The following is a 13,723-nucleotide window of genomic DNA, read 5'->3' as shown; positions in this document are numbered from 1 at the left end:
TTGTTAAAAACTGAAGCAATCCAAGCCCTACCCCATAGTAAAGCTAGCAAAGCATAGTTTAAAAATGAATATCTAGATAACAAGTCTATTTAAATAAAAATTCCAACAGTAGTTATTATGACTTAATAGTCCTAAGAAACTTAAAAATTTGGAGAAAATTTTTATGAAATACATTTCCTCAGAAAGTTGCCCTATAATTCAAACAATGCACTGGGAATTCTACCTTTTTGAAATCAGGTTGTATACATAGTTGTCTAGTATTTTGTAGTTTAAAAAGCAATTTTTTGTGCTACTGTCTGATGATCAATAATGTAAAAATGTATAATCAGAAGAGCTTAAATCTTCTAAACTGTCATTGGTTTGTAAAAGTGTGTACATTTAATGGGCAAAAAAGTTTGGATGAATGTAATATATGTGAAATGAATATATTATAGTCTATTTTCGCCATAAAAATAAATATTGAAGCAAGATATGATTTGTGTGTGAATAGTTCGATTAAAGCTTTTTTCTGTTTGTTTTGTTTTATAATTTTAGATCTGATCGCAAAGAGGCATATAATTAGTCCCATTTCCGCAGTGGGTTATTTTAAATTATGTTCCAGACAATAGATGTTTCTTTTAGTAGTTGTCAGTCTGTCATCACACATCTCCACCATCATCAATCACTTACGAGTTAGAATGCATCTTATCAAAACAGCAAACTTCATTAATCAGGACATTTGTGGAACAATTAATATATTTGAGGAAAAAATATTTATGTACTTCCCAGCAGGTTGGCAGAGCTCCTCACACTATCATCCCTGTAGTGGATCTTACTGTTATTAGTTGAATGTCCACTTCATTTATTAGTGGGGTTGTTTCTGGACCAGCAACATTGGAAACTTGTTAAAATGCAGATTCTTGAAGTACATCCCAGGTCTGAAAATTCTGAATCAGAAGCTATGGGCATGGGACCCAGAAATCTGCCTTAACAAGGTCTCCAGATGATTCTGATGTACATTAAAGTGGGAGAACTACTGCTTTAGTTATTAAAAAGCCGTAGATGTTCAATATAGACCACAACCTGGGATTCATTACATAGCCAGGCTACAATTAATAGGCACTAAGCTTTCTTTAGGCAATTTTTATTAGGTTAATGATATTTATAATTGTGGTAGACTGATGGGCCCCCAAAGATGTCCATGTTCTATTCCCCTGAAGTTGTGAATGTTATTTTACATGGCAAAAGGGACTCTGCAGATGTGATTAAATCAAGGTTCTTGAGATGAGGAGATTGTCCTGGATTATCCATGTGGGCCCAAAGTAACCACAGGGTCTTTCTACAAGGGAGGCAGGAGGGTCACATTGAGCAGAGATGTGATGACGGAAGCAGAGGTGAGAGAGATTTAAGGATGCTAAACGGCTGGGGTTGATGATGGAGGAAGGGGCCACAAGTGAAGAAATGCAGGCAGCCTCTAAAAACTGGAAAAGGTAAGAAACATTCTCCCCTAGAGCCTCCAAGAAGAATGCAGCCCTGGCAACATGCTGATTTTATGACTTCTGGCTTCCAGAACTGTAAGTTGGTAAATATGGGGTTTTTATTTCAAGCCACTAAGTTTGTGAAACTTGTTAGAGCAGCAATAGAAAACTAATAAAAGAGTATAAACTTCCTTGCAGGAAAAACGAAGGTCAACTCACCTTTTTTTTTTTCGGTACACGGGCCTCTCACTGTGGTGGTCTCTCCCGTTGCGGAGCACAGGCTCCAGACGCGCAGGCTCAGCATCCATGGCTCACGGGCCTAGCCGCTCCGTTGCATGTGGGATCTTCCCGGACAGGGGCACGAACCCGTGTCCCTTGCATCAGCAGGCAGACCCTCGACCACTGCGCCACCAGGGAAGCCCCAACTCACCTTTTTAAAATATTTTTTTAATTTTTATTTTTTAAATTGAGGTATACTTTACTTACAATATTGTATGTTTCAGGTGTACAACAGTGATTCACAATTTTTAAAGGTTATACCCCATTTGTAGTTATTAGAAAATACTGGCTATATTTTGTGTGCTGTACAATATATCCTTATTGCTTATCTATTTAATTTTTTTAATTAAAAAAATTTATTTGGCTGCATTGGGTCTTCGTTACTGCATGCGGGCTTTCTCTAGTTGTGGCGAGCAGGAGCTATTCTTCATTGTGGTGTGTGGGCTTGGCTATTGTAAGTAATGCTTAATAACTTGGCTATTGTAAGTAAAGCTGCTATGAACACTGGAGTGCCTGTATCTTTGCAAATTAGTGTTTCATTTTCTTCCAGCATATAGCCAGCATTGGAATTGCTGGGTCATACAGTAGTTCTGTTTTTAATTTTTGAGGACCCTCCATACTGTTTTCCATAGTGGCTGCACCAATTTACATTCCCACCAACAGTGTAGGAGGGTTCCCTTTTCTCCACCTTCTCACCAGCACTTCTTATTTGTGGTCTTTTTGATGATAGCCATTCTGACAGATGTGAGGTGGTATCTATCTCATTGTGGTTTTGATTTGCATTTCTCAGATGATAAACGATGTTGAGCATCTTTTCATGTGCCTGTTGGCCATCTGAATGTCTTTGGAGAAATGTCTATTCAGGTCTTCTGCCCATTTTTTAGTCAGGTTGTTTGGTTTTTTGATGTTGAGTTATATGAGCTATTTATATATTTTGGATATTAACCCCTTATCAGTCATGTCATTGGCAAATATTTTCTCCTATTCAGTAGGTTGCCTTTTTGTTTTCTTGGTGGTTTCCTTTGCTGTGCAAAAGCTTTTAAGTTTAATTAGGTGCTATTTGTTTATTTTTGCTTTTGTTTCCTTTGCCTTAGGAGATAGATCCAAAAAAACATTGCTACGATTTATGCCAAAGAATATTGTGCCTATGTTCTCTTCTAGGGGTTTTATCGTTCAGGGTCTTAAATTTATGTCTTTAACCCATTTTGAGTTTATTTTTGTATATGGTATTAGAAAATGTTCTAATTTCATTCTTTCACATGTAGCTGTCCGGTTTTTCCAGCACCATTTATTGAAGAGACTGTCTTTTTTCCAATATATATTGTTGCCATCTTTGCCGTAGATTAATTGACTATAAGTGTGTGGGTTTATTTCTGGGCGCTCCATTCTGTTCCATTGATCCATGTATCTGATTTGTGCCAGTACCATACAGTTTATGTCAAAAAAAATTTTTTTGAAGTATAGTTGCTCTACAATATTACATGAGTTATGGTTGTACTATATAGTGATTCACAATTTTTAAAGGTTATGCTCTGTTTATAGTTATTATAACATATTGGCTGTATTTCCTGTGTTGTACAGTATATCCTTGTAGCTTATTTTATACCTAAGTACCATACTGTTTTGATTACTGTAGCTTTGTAGTGTAGTCTGAAGTCAGGGAGCATGATTCCTCCAGCTCTGTTCTTCTTTTTAAGGATTTTTTTGGGCTGTTTATGCTCTTTTGTGTTTCCATACAAATTTTAAAATTACTTGTTCTAGTTCTGTGGAAAATACCATTGGTATTTTGATAGGGATTGCATTGAATCTGTAGATTGCCATGGGTAGCATGGTCGTTTTAACAATATTAATTCTTCCAATCCATGAACACGGTATATCTTTCCATCTGTTTGTGTTGTCGTCAGTTTCTTTCATCAGTGTCTTATCGTTTTTGGAGTATGGGTCTTTTGCTTCTTTATGTAGGTTTATTCCTAGCTAGGCATTTTATTCTTTTTGATGTGGTTGCAGTTGTGATTGTTTGCATAATTTCTCTTTCTAATAGTTCATTGTTAGTGTATAGAAATGCAGCAGATTTCTGTATATTAGTTTTGTATCCTACCACTTTAGTGAGTTCATTGATGAGCTCTAGTAGGTTTTTGGTGGTGGCTTTAGGGTTTTCTATGCGTAGTATCATGTCCTTTGCAAACAGTGACAATTTTACTTCTTCCTTTCCAATTTGGATTCCTTTCTTTCTTTCTTTTTTTTTTAAATCTGATTCCTGTAGCTAGAACTTCCAATACTATGTTGAATAAAAGTGGCCAAAGTGGGCATCCTTGTCTTGTTCCTGGTATTAGAGGAAATGCTTTCAGCTTTTCACCATTCAGCATGATGCTAGGTGTGTGCTTATCATATATGGCCTTTATTATGTTGCAGTATGTTCCTTCTATACCCGTTGGGTATGATGTTAGCTGTGGCCTTGTCATATATGGTTTTTATTAGGTTGAGGTATGTTATTCCCTTTATACTCTGTTGAGTTTTTTTTTTAAATAATAAATAGATGTTGAATTTGACAAAAGCTTTTTCTGCATCTATCAAGATGATCTGATGATTTAAAAAAATAAATTTATTTATTTATTTTTGGCTGCGTTGGGTCTTCGTTGCTGTGTTCAGGTTTTCTCTAGTTGTGGTGAGTGGGGGCTACTCTTCATTGTGGTGCGTGGGCTTCTCATGGCAGTGCTTGTTGCAGAGCATGGGCTCTAGGCGCACAGGCTTCAGTAGTTGTGGCACGCAGGCTCCGTAGTTGGGGCTCGCAGGCTCTAGAGTGCAGGTTCAGTAGTTGTGGCACCCAGGCTTAGTTGCTCTGTGGCATGTGGCATCTTCCCAGACCAGGGCTTGAACCCATGTCTCCTACATTGGCAGACAGATTCTTAACCACTATGCCACCAGGGAAGCCCGATGATCATATGATTTTTATTCTTCAGTATGTTAATGTGGTGTATCACATTGATAGATTTGTGCATATTGAACCAGCATACATCCCTGGGATAAATCCCACTTGATCATGGTGTATTATCATTTTAACATGATGTTGGGTTCGGTTTGCCAGTATTTTGTTGAGGATTTTTGCATCTATGTTCATCAGTGATATTGGCCTGTAATTTTTTTGTGTGTCTGATATCTTTGTCCTTTTTGGTATCAGGGTAATGCTGGCCTCATAGAATGAATTCAGAAGCATTCCTTCTTCTGCAATTTTTTGGGAATAGTTTGAGAAGGATAGGTGTTAGCTTTTCTCTAAGTGTTTGGTAGAATTCACTTGTGAAGCCATCTGGTCCTGGAGTTTTGTTTGTTGAGAGTTATTTCCATTACTGATTCAATTTCATTACTGGTAATTGGTCTGTTCAAATTTTCTATTTGTACCCGGTTCAGTCTTGGGAGATTGTATATTTCTAGGAATTTGTTCATTTCTTCTAGGTTGTCCATTTTATTGGCATATAGTTGTTTGTAGTAACCTCCTATGATCTTTGTATTTCTCTGGTGTCAGTTGTAACTTCAGTTACAACTGGTGTCAGTTGTAACTTTTTCATTTCTAATTTTATTGATTGGACTCTTTTTTTTTTCTTGAGCTTTGTTAAAGGTTTATCAATTTTGTTTTTCTTTTCAAAGAACCAACTCTTCATTTCACTGATGTTCTCTATTGTTTTTATATTCTCTCTTTCATTTATTTCTGCTCTGATTTTTATGATTTCTTTCCTTCTACTAACTTTGGATTTTGTTTGCTTTTCTTTTTCTTTTACACTGAAGAACAAAAGAAGAAAGGAACAAAAAAGAAACAAACAAAAAACAACCCCAAAACAATTAACAAGATGGCAATAAAAACATATGTATCAATAATTCCTTTAACTGTCAATGGACTAAATGCTCCAATCAAAAGACACAGAGTGCCTGGATGGATACAAAAACAAGACCCATACATATGCTGCCTACAGAGACTTGCTTCAAATCTAAAGACACACACAGACTGAAAGTAAGGGGATGGCAAAAGGTTCAAAAATATCAAATAAACAACCTAACCTTACACTGAAGGAGTAAGTCCTTCAGTGTAAGGTTAGGTTGTTTATTTGATATTTTTGTTTCCTGAAGTAAGTTTGTATTGCTATAAACTTTCTTCTTCGAACTGCTTTTGCTGTGTCACATAGATTTTGGATCATCGTGTTTTCGTTTTCATTTGTCTTCAGGTATTTTTTGATTTCCTCAGTGATCTATTGGTTGTTTAGTAGCATATTGTTTAGCCACCATGTGTTTGTATTTTTGCAGTTTTTTTCTTGTAGTTGATTTCCTGTCTCATAGCATTGTGGTTGGAAAAGATCCTTGATATGATTTCTATTTTCTTAAATTTACTGAGGCTTGCTTTGTAGCCTAGCATATGATCTAGCCTGGAGAATGTTTCATATACATTTGAAAAGAATGTGTATTCTGCTTTTAAAAAATTTATTTATTTATTTATTTAGGCTGTGTTGAGTCTTAGCTGTGGCATATGCGAGATTTCATTGTGGTGCGTGGTCTCTTCTGCAGTGCACGGGCTTCTCTCTAGTTTTGGTGCACGGGCTCTAGAGTGCGTGGGCTCAGTAGCTGTGTGTGGGCTTAGTTGTCCTGCGGCATGTGGGATCTTAGTTCCTCAACCAGGGATCAAACTCATGTTCCTTGCATTGGAAGGTGAATTCTTAACCACTGGACCACCAGGGAAGTCCCCTGTATTCTGCTGCTTTTGGATGGGATGTTCTCTATATATTATGTCTGTCTGGTTTAATGTGTTAAGGCCAGTGTTTTCCTATTGATTTTCAATGTAAGTGAAAATTGATGTAAGTGGATTGTTAAAGTTTCCTACTAGTATTGTGTTACTGTCCACTTCTTCCTTTATGTTTGTTAATACTTGCTTTATGTATGTAGGTGCTCCTATGTTGGGTGCATATATATTTACAATTGTTATATCTTCTTCTTGTATTGATCCTTTGATTGTTATGTAATGTCTTTGTCTCTTCTAACAATCTTTGTTTTAAAGTCTATTTTGTCTGATATGAGTATTGCTACCCTGGTTTTATTTTGATTTCCATTTGCATGGAATACCTTTTTCCATCTCCTTACTTTCAGTCTGTGTGTGTCTTTAGATTTGAAGTAAGTCTCTTTAGGCAGCATATATATGGGTCTTGTTTTTCTATCCATCCAGGCACTCTATGTCTTTTGATTGGAGCATTTAGTCCATTGACAGTTAAAGGAATTATTGATACATATGTTTTTATTGCCATCTTGTTAATTGTTTTGGGGTTGTTTTTGTGTTTCTTTTTTGTTCCTTTCTTCTTTTGTTCTCTTGTGATTTGAATATTTCTAGTGTTGTGTTTGGATTCTTTTCTCTTTTTTGGGTGTATATCTATTAGAAATTTTTGGTTTGTGGTTACCATGAGGTTTATATGCATCAATCTATGTATACATATGATTGTTTTACGTTGCTGATCTCAATTTCTTTTTTTTACATCTTTATTGAGTATAATTGCTTTACAATGGTGTGTTAGTTTCTGTGTTATAACAAAGTGAATCAGCTATACATATACATATATCCCCATATCTCTTCCCTCTTGTGTCTCCCTCCCTCCCACCCTCCCTATCCCACCCCTCTAGGTGGTCACAGAGCACCGAGCTGATCTTCCTGTGCTATGCGGCTGCTTCCCACTAGCTATCGGTTTTACATTTGGTAGTGTATATATGTATATGCCACTCCTTCACTACGTCCCAGCTTACCCTTCCCCCTCCCCATGCTCAATTTCAAATGCATTTTAACAACACTGCATTTGTATGTTCCTTCCCACATGATTACCGTTTTTGATATATTTTACAGTTAATTGTTTTGTGTATCCCCAGTGACTTATTGTGACTATAGATGATTTTACTACTTTTGTTGTTTAACCTTCCTACTAGCTTTGTGTGTAGATGATTTACTACCTTTACTGTATGTTTGCCTTGACCAATGAGTTTTTTGCTTCCATAATTTTCATGTTTCTTGTTGTGGCCTTTTCGTTTTTGCTTAGAGAAATCCCTTTAATATTTCTTGTAAAGCTGGTTTGATCATGCTGATTTCATATAGCTTTTGCTTGTCTGTAAAACTTTTGATCTCTCCATCAAATCTGAACAAGAGCCTTGCCAGGTAGAATATTCTTGGTTGTAAGTTCTTCCCTTTCATCACTTTAAATATACACTGCCACTCCCTTCTGGCCTGCATAGTTTCTGCTGAAAAGTCAACTGATAGCCTTATGGGAGTTCCCTTGTATGTACTGAATAACTTGCTGCTTTTCCCTTGATTCTCTTAATATTCTCTCTTTACCTTTAATTTTTGCTACTGTAATTACAATTTGCCTTGGTGTGTTCCTTTTTGGTTAATACTGTTTGGGACTCTGTGGTTCCTGGAGTTGAATGCATGTTTCCTTTCCCAGGTTAGGGAAGTTTTCAGCTATTATGTCTTCAGATATGTTCTATGCCCCTTTTTCTCTCTCTTCTCCTTCTGGGACCCCTATAATGCGAATTTTAGTGCATGTGATGTTGTCCCAGAGGTCTCTTAATCTGTTCTCATTTCATTTCATTCTTTCTTCTGTCAGCATCAGTTATTTCCAGTACTCTGTCTTCCAATTCACTGATCCAGTCCTCCATACCGTATTTGGTCTACTGTTGATTCCTTCAAGTGTATTTTTCATTTCAGTTACTGTATTTTTCATTTATGTTTGGTTGTTCTTTATATTTTCTAATTCTTTTTTAAAGACTTCTAACTTCTCTGTGCATCCATTCTCTTCCAAGTTCTTGGATCATCTTTATGATCATTACCCTGAATTCTTTCTCAGGTAGATTGCCTATCTCTACTTCACTTAATTCTTCTGGGGTTTTATCTTTTCATTTGTTACATGTTCCTCTGTTGCATCATTTTGCCTAACTTGCTCTTTTTATATTTGTGTATCTGGTAGGTTGGTTACATTTCCCGACTTTGGAGAAGTGGCCTTTTGTTGTAGATGTCCTATGCCTCCTAGTAGTGCACTCCCCTCTCATCACCAGATCTATATACTCTACAGGTGCCCCCATGCGGGTCATTCTGTTGTGGCAGACTGACTATAGTGGGCAGTCTGATAGGCTTGCTTGGACCCTTGTCTGGTTGGTTGCCAGGCCCTGCTTTGAGTAGAGGCTTCCAGCTACTGGTTGGCAGGCTGAGTCATGAGGTAGCTGGCTGCAGAACCTCAGGGGATCCCAGGGCTAGTGTTGGCTCACTGGTGGGCAGAAGAGGGGTCCAGGAAACTCTGGGGCAGTTGCCCACCCACTGGTAGGTGAAGCCTGGTCCTGGGGCTAGTACCAGTCTACTGGCAAGCAGGGTCATGTTCTGAGGTTTGGCTGCAGGCCCAGGGGTCCCAGGGCTGGTGGCTGACCACTGGTGGGTGGGGCCGTTTCTTGACACAGCTGGCTATGGTGTCTCGAGTGTCCCAAAGCTTGTTTGGGGCTACTAGTGGGCAGGGCCAGGTCTCAGCTGGTCCCAGGGCAGGTGCTGGCCTGCTGGTAGTTGGGCTGGGTCCAGAGGCTGCGGGGCTATAACTGTCCTGTGACTGGTGTTTGCCCTTTGGTGGGTGAGGCTGGTCCTGAGGCTAGAGCAGGATCACTGGTGGGTGGGGTCAGGGATTCTGGTGCTGTTTCCTGCCCACTGGTGGACGGAGCTTGGTCCTGTGGTCTCTAGCTGTGGGTCCCTGGGGGTTCCAGGTCTACTGCCTTTACACTGGTGTGTGTGGCCAGGTCCTGGGCCCACCGGTGGGCAGGACTGGGTCCAGGGACAGCTGTGGGCTCAGGGGATCTTAAGGCAGCCTATCTGCTGGTAGGTGGGGTTGTGTCCCTGCCCAGCTAGTTGTTTGGCCTGAAGTGCCTACAGGCTGGTGGGCAGGGGCAGGTTTGGGTCCTGAGGCTAATAAGCTAGAGGGAGGATGGCAAAATGGTACTGGCTGACGCCAGTGTCCACATGGTAGAAAAAGCTCCACACAATGGCTGCTTTCAGTGTCTGTGTCCCCAGGGTGAGCTGCAGTTGCCTCCTGCCTCTCCAGAAGACTCTCCCGAGCAGCAGGTGTGTCTGACCCAGAGTCCATTCAAATTATTGCTTCTTCCCTGGGTCCTGGAGCATGTGAGATTTTGTGTGTGTCTCTATTTAGGACTCTAGGACTAAATTAGAGACTTTAGGACTCCTGAAAGTAAGCCCTGCTGGCCTTCAAAGCCAAAAGTTCTGGGGGTTCATCTTCCTGGTGCAGGACTCTAGGCTGGGGAGCGCGACGTGGAGTCCAGACCCCTTGCTCCTTGGGGAGAGCATCTGCAATTATAATTATTCTCCCATCTGTGGGTTGCCCACCTGGGGATATGGGACTTGACTCCGCTCTTCCTACCCATCTCGTGATTCTTTCTATTCTTTAGTTGTAGTAGATCTTTTCTTGTAGGTTCTGGTGTTTTTCATGGTTGTTCTGTAAATAGCTGTAATTTTGGTGTGCCCATGAGAGAAGGTGAGCTCAGGGTCTTTCTACTCTGCCATCTTGGCCCATCTCAACCCACTGGTTTTAAAATCTTGGAAGGTATGGAACACTCGCATCCAGCACTGCTAGGCATTTTTGCCTCAAAACTTGAACGTTGGTACAAGACACTTCTCAAGGCAACAAGGTTGGCTTTGGAGCAAAACTTTTCTTATCCCAATTCAAAAGCATCTTCTTCCTGGCCTTGGAATTCAACACACAGATTTGTTTTTGGGGGCTATGCCATTACTGGCTGCATCTGCTGCTTTTAAAAGTTCTGGGAAAAGTATCATGCTAGGTGGAATATTCTGTCACCAAAATGTGAATCAATTTAGCAGACTGCTTTCCAGAACTATACTAGTACATGAAGGGTGACGAGGAATTTCCACTTCTAGGTGTAATTTATTTCACTTATAATTTCTAAAGACCCTAAGAATTAAGCTAAGACTAACTTTGGCATATTAAAACTAAGAGAAATCTTTGGATCATCTAATCCAAACTTTTTTAAACAAAGGCCCAGGATAAAGTAATTCATTGGCAACCACACAGCTAATTAATCCACTTGGCAAATTGTCATCTTGCCCCATAAAATCTATTCTGATCTTTTCTAATTGGCTTCACTGGGGAAAAATGTAACTTTTTAAGTCTTCTCAGGAAGAGGCTAATTTATATTTTAAACCATTTGAGAAGTGAGAAAATGAGGAAATTTTCATGTAATTTAGCAATTTGCTACATTACCCCTTCTTTCTGGGAAACTGGCACTCTGAGTATAAAGAGAGGAGAAAGTATCTGTCCTATTTTCCCTATAACCTTGTCTGGAGCTAAACATCCCCTCAAGGTCAAACTATCTCCCTCCATGAACAAATGCATTCATGCTTTGGGGATCCAAAGAGAAACAGGTCCTTTCTTTTGAGAAGCCCAGAGTCTAGACAGGAGACCAGTTGCGTTCGTAAACAATATTCTAATTCGTATGGTAGGTACGAAAGATCTTGCCCAGAGCAGGGGGGGGACATTTGTTGCAACAATCACTCAAGGTTTCAGTGTTACATTCAATCTGGGCTGTCAAAGGCTCCCAAGGGCAGCAGAGGGGAGATGATATTTGGAGCAGACAGCAAATGCAAAGGCATAGAGAGAGAGGACAAACCTCTGTATGTCTAGGGAACAAATTAGATGTGACAGACACTTAGGATGCTTGGGAGAACATGGCAAGAGATGAATTGGGAGGAAAACATGACTTTATGAAAAATTCAAAGGGGCCTGTACCTTTTCTTGTTAGCAAGAGGAAACTCAAAGATTTTTGTTTTTTAAAGAAGGGAGTGACATGGTCTGTTTTAAAATAATAACAGCCTGTGAGTCTTTAATTCTTATGCAACCTGTTTAACTCCCTACAGCCCTGTGATGAAGGCTCTGTAATTACGTGCTCCCATCCAACAAATGAAAAGCAGAAGCTCAGTAACCAGCTTAGTCGCAGCTCATAAGGATCAAACCTGAGCAATTGGCTCAAAAGGCTCACTCATCATGACTCTACTAGTCAGAGCGGAGAATGGGCTGTGGGAGAAGCAGAGGGAAAGATATAAATTAACGTGCTGCTTTGAGTCTAAGCCAGTGTTTCCCAAACTCACTATTCACTTCCTACCTTTACACAACTTCTGCCATCTGAGAACCCCTTTTTTTTTTTTTTTTTTTTTTTTTTTGTGGTATGCGGGCCTCCCTCTGCCGCGGCCTCTCCCGTTGCGGAGCACAGGCTCCGGACGCGCAGGCCCAGGGGCCATGGCTCACGGGCCCAACCGCTCCGCGGCATGTGGGATCCTCCCAGACCGGGGCGCGAACCCGGTTCCCCTGCATCGGCAGGCGGACGCGCAACCACTGCGCCACCAGGGAAGCCCCTGGGAACCACTTTTAAGGTTTTTTAAACCAACTCATCTCTTTAAACTTAAATTTTACAGGGAAACCTGAGGATAACAACAGAATACCCTAACAGGTGTAAACGTTAGGATGGTTCATGGCCCCAGAAACAAAAAGCTGTACCCAGAGTTGGATGGTAGAGAAGATGGGACATGTCAAAGCAGGGCAGGCAACAGTAGTCTGGAGCAGGGCCCAAAGGGTGGACAAGCAGCAAGAAGGTAGTTACTGAGAAGGCCTGAAACAAGATGGCAGCTTCAGGACAGGGAGGAAAATCTGAACCAGGGCAGTGAGTCTGAGGTACTTACATGGATACCAGCGTGAGGGGTTTGTGCCAGAGTGAGGCTGAGACTAAAGAAAGGAGCCCTGGGGCCTGAAAGGAGGAGTCCAAGAAGCAGGCAGAGGGGTGAAGTATGACTGATGGGGAGACCCAGGCTGGGAGCCAAGAATAGTGCTGGGATATTTTAGCCGGTGAAAGAGGACTGCAGGGTGGGGAAAGGAGGGGTTGTTTAGGGGGTAAGGTAAAAATTCCAGAGGTAGGAGCAGAGGGTAGGTGGAGCCGAGGAAGGACTGCAGCAGCACGACTCGGGGCACAAGATATTGGGGCAGAATTGGCTTGGCCACCCAGCCCCACCATGTTATATTAGCTTCGGCTGTTCACAGAAGAAAGCATCGTGATTTTCAGTGTTTGAGAGAAAATTGATGGAAAAAGTCTGCAGTACTTGACATGTACTTGCATATTATATTTTGCAGGTAGTCCCTGAGCCTGGATCCTGAACACAGCTTCCCACACATGAGACGAACCTGTCACCCATCTACCACCAGAAATCAGCTCTAAATCTCCAGTGGTAGGCACCACCTTCTGGGAAACACTTGTGTGGGCAAAGCATGATAAAAGCCTGAGGAACGTGATACTTGGAGGAAATTGCCAAGTTTCTAGAAGAACACTTGGGTTATAACCATTATTCTTTTCATCTTTTTATCCTCCATGGTGCCTAGGCATGAAACTTCGTATATAACAGGCACTCAAATATTTAGTTACAATATTGTGAGTGGTTGAAAAGACAGAAGTAAAGATGAGTCTTCTGAGGCACACTGGAATCGTAAGGATCCCATTCATGAACTACAAGGGCGAGGGGAGGGTGTCAGACTGGGTCTGGTAGAATGTTTTCCCTCACAAGAAGGGATGATTTTTCAGATAGCTGATAGGCCATCCTAGCTCACTGATAACTAGAAAGGCCTTGACGCTTTAGATAATACAGGTGAGTGAGAAGAAAGAAAATTACAGATACTGTAGACAAGGCTTAATGTTTCAAGAGCCACTCCAGATCATAGGCCCTTTCCCACTGCCTACAAAATCACTTATGTCTGAGCAAAATATGTTCCCCTATATATAAAGGAACTTTAGAAATTGTGGCCAACAGATCCTAAGGAGACCCCAGTGATTCTCACTTTCTGGCATTCACACCCTTGTATCCCACCTCTTACGTGTGGGTAGGACCTGTGACTTGCTTTTTTTTTTTTTTTTTTTTTTTT

Source organism: Physeter macrocephalus, chromosome 11 (assembly GCF_002837175.3).
Source record: "Physeter macrocephalus isolate SW-GA chromosome 11, ASM283717v5, whole genome shotgun sequence".
Classification (NCBI taxonomy): domain Eukaryota; kingdom Metazoa; phylum Chordata; class Mammalia; order Artiodactyla; family Physeteridae; genus Physeter; species Physeter macrocephalus.
Note: the sequence above shows the minus strand (reverse complement) of the source record.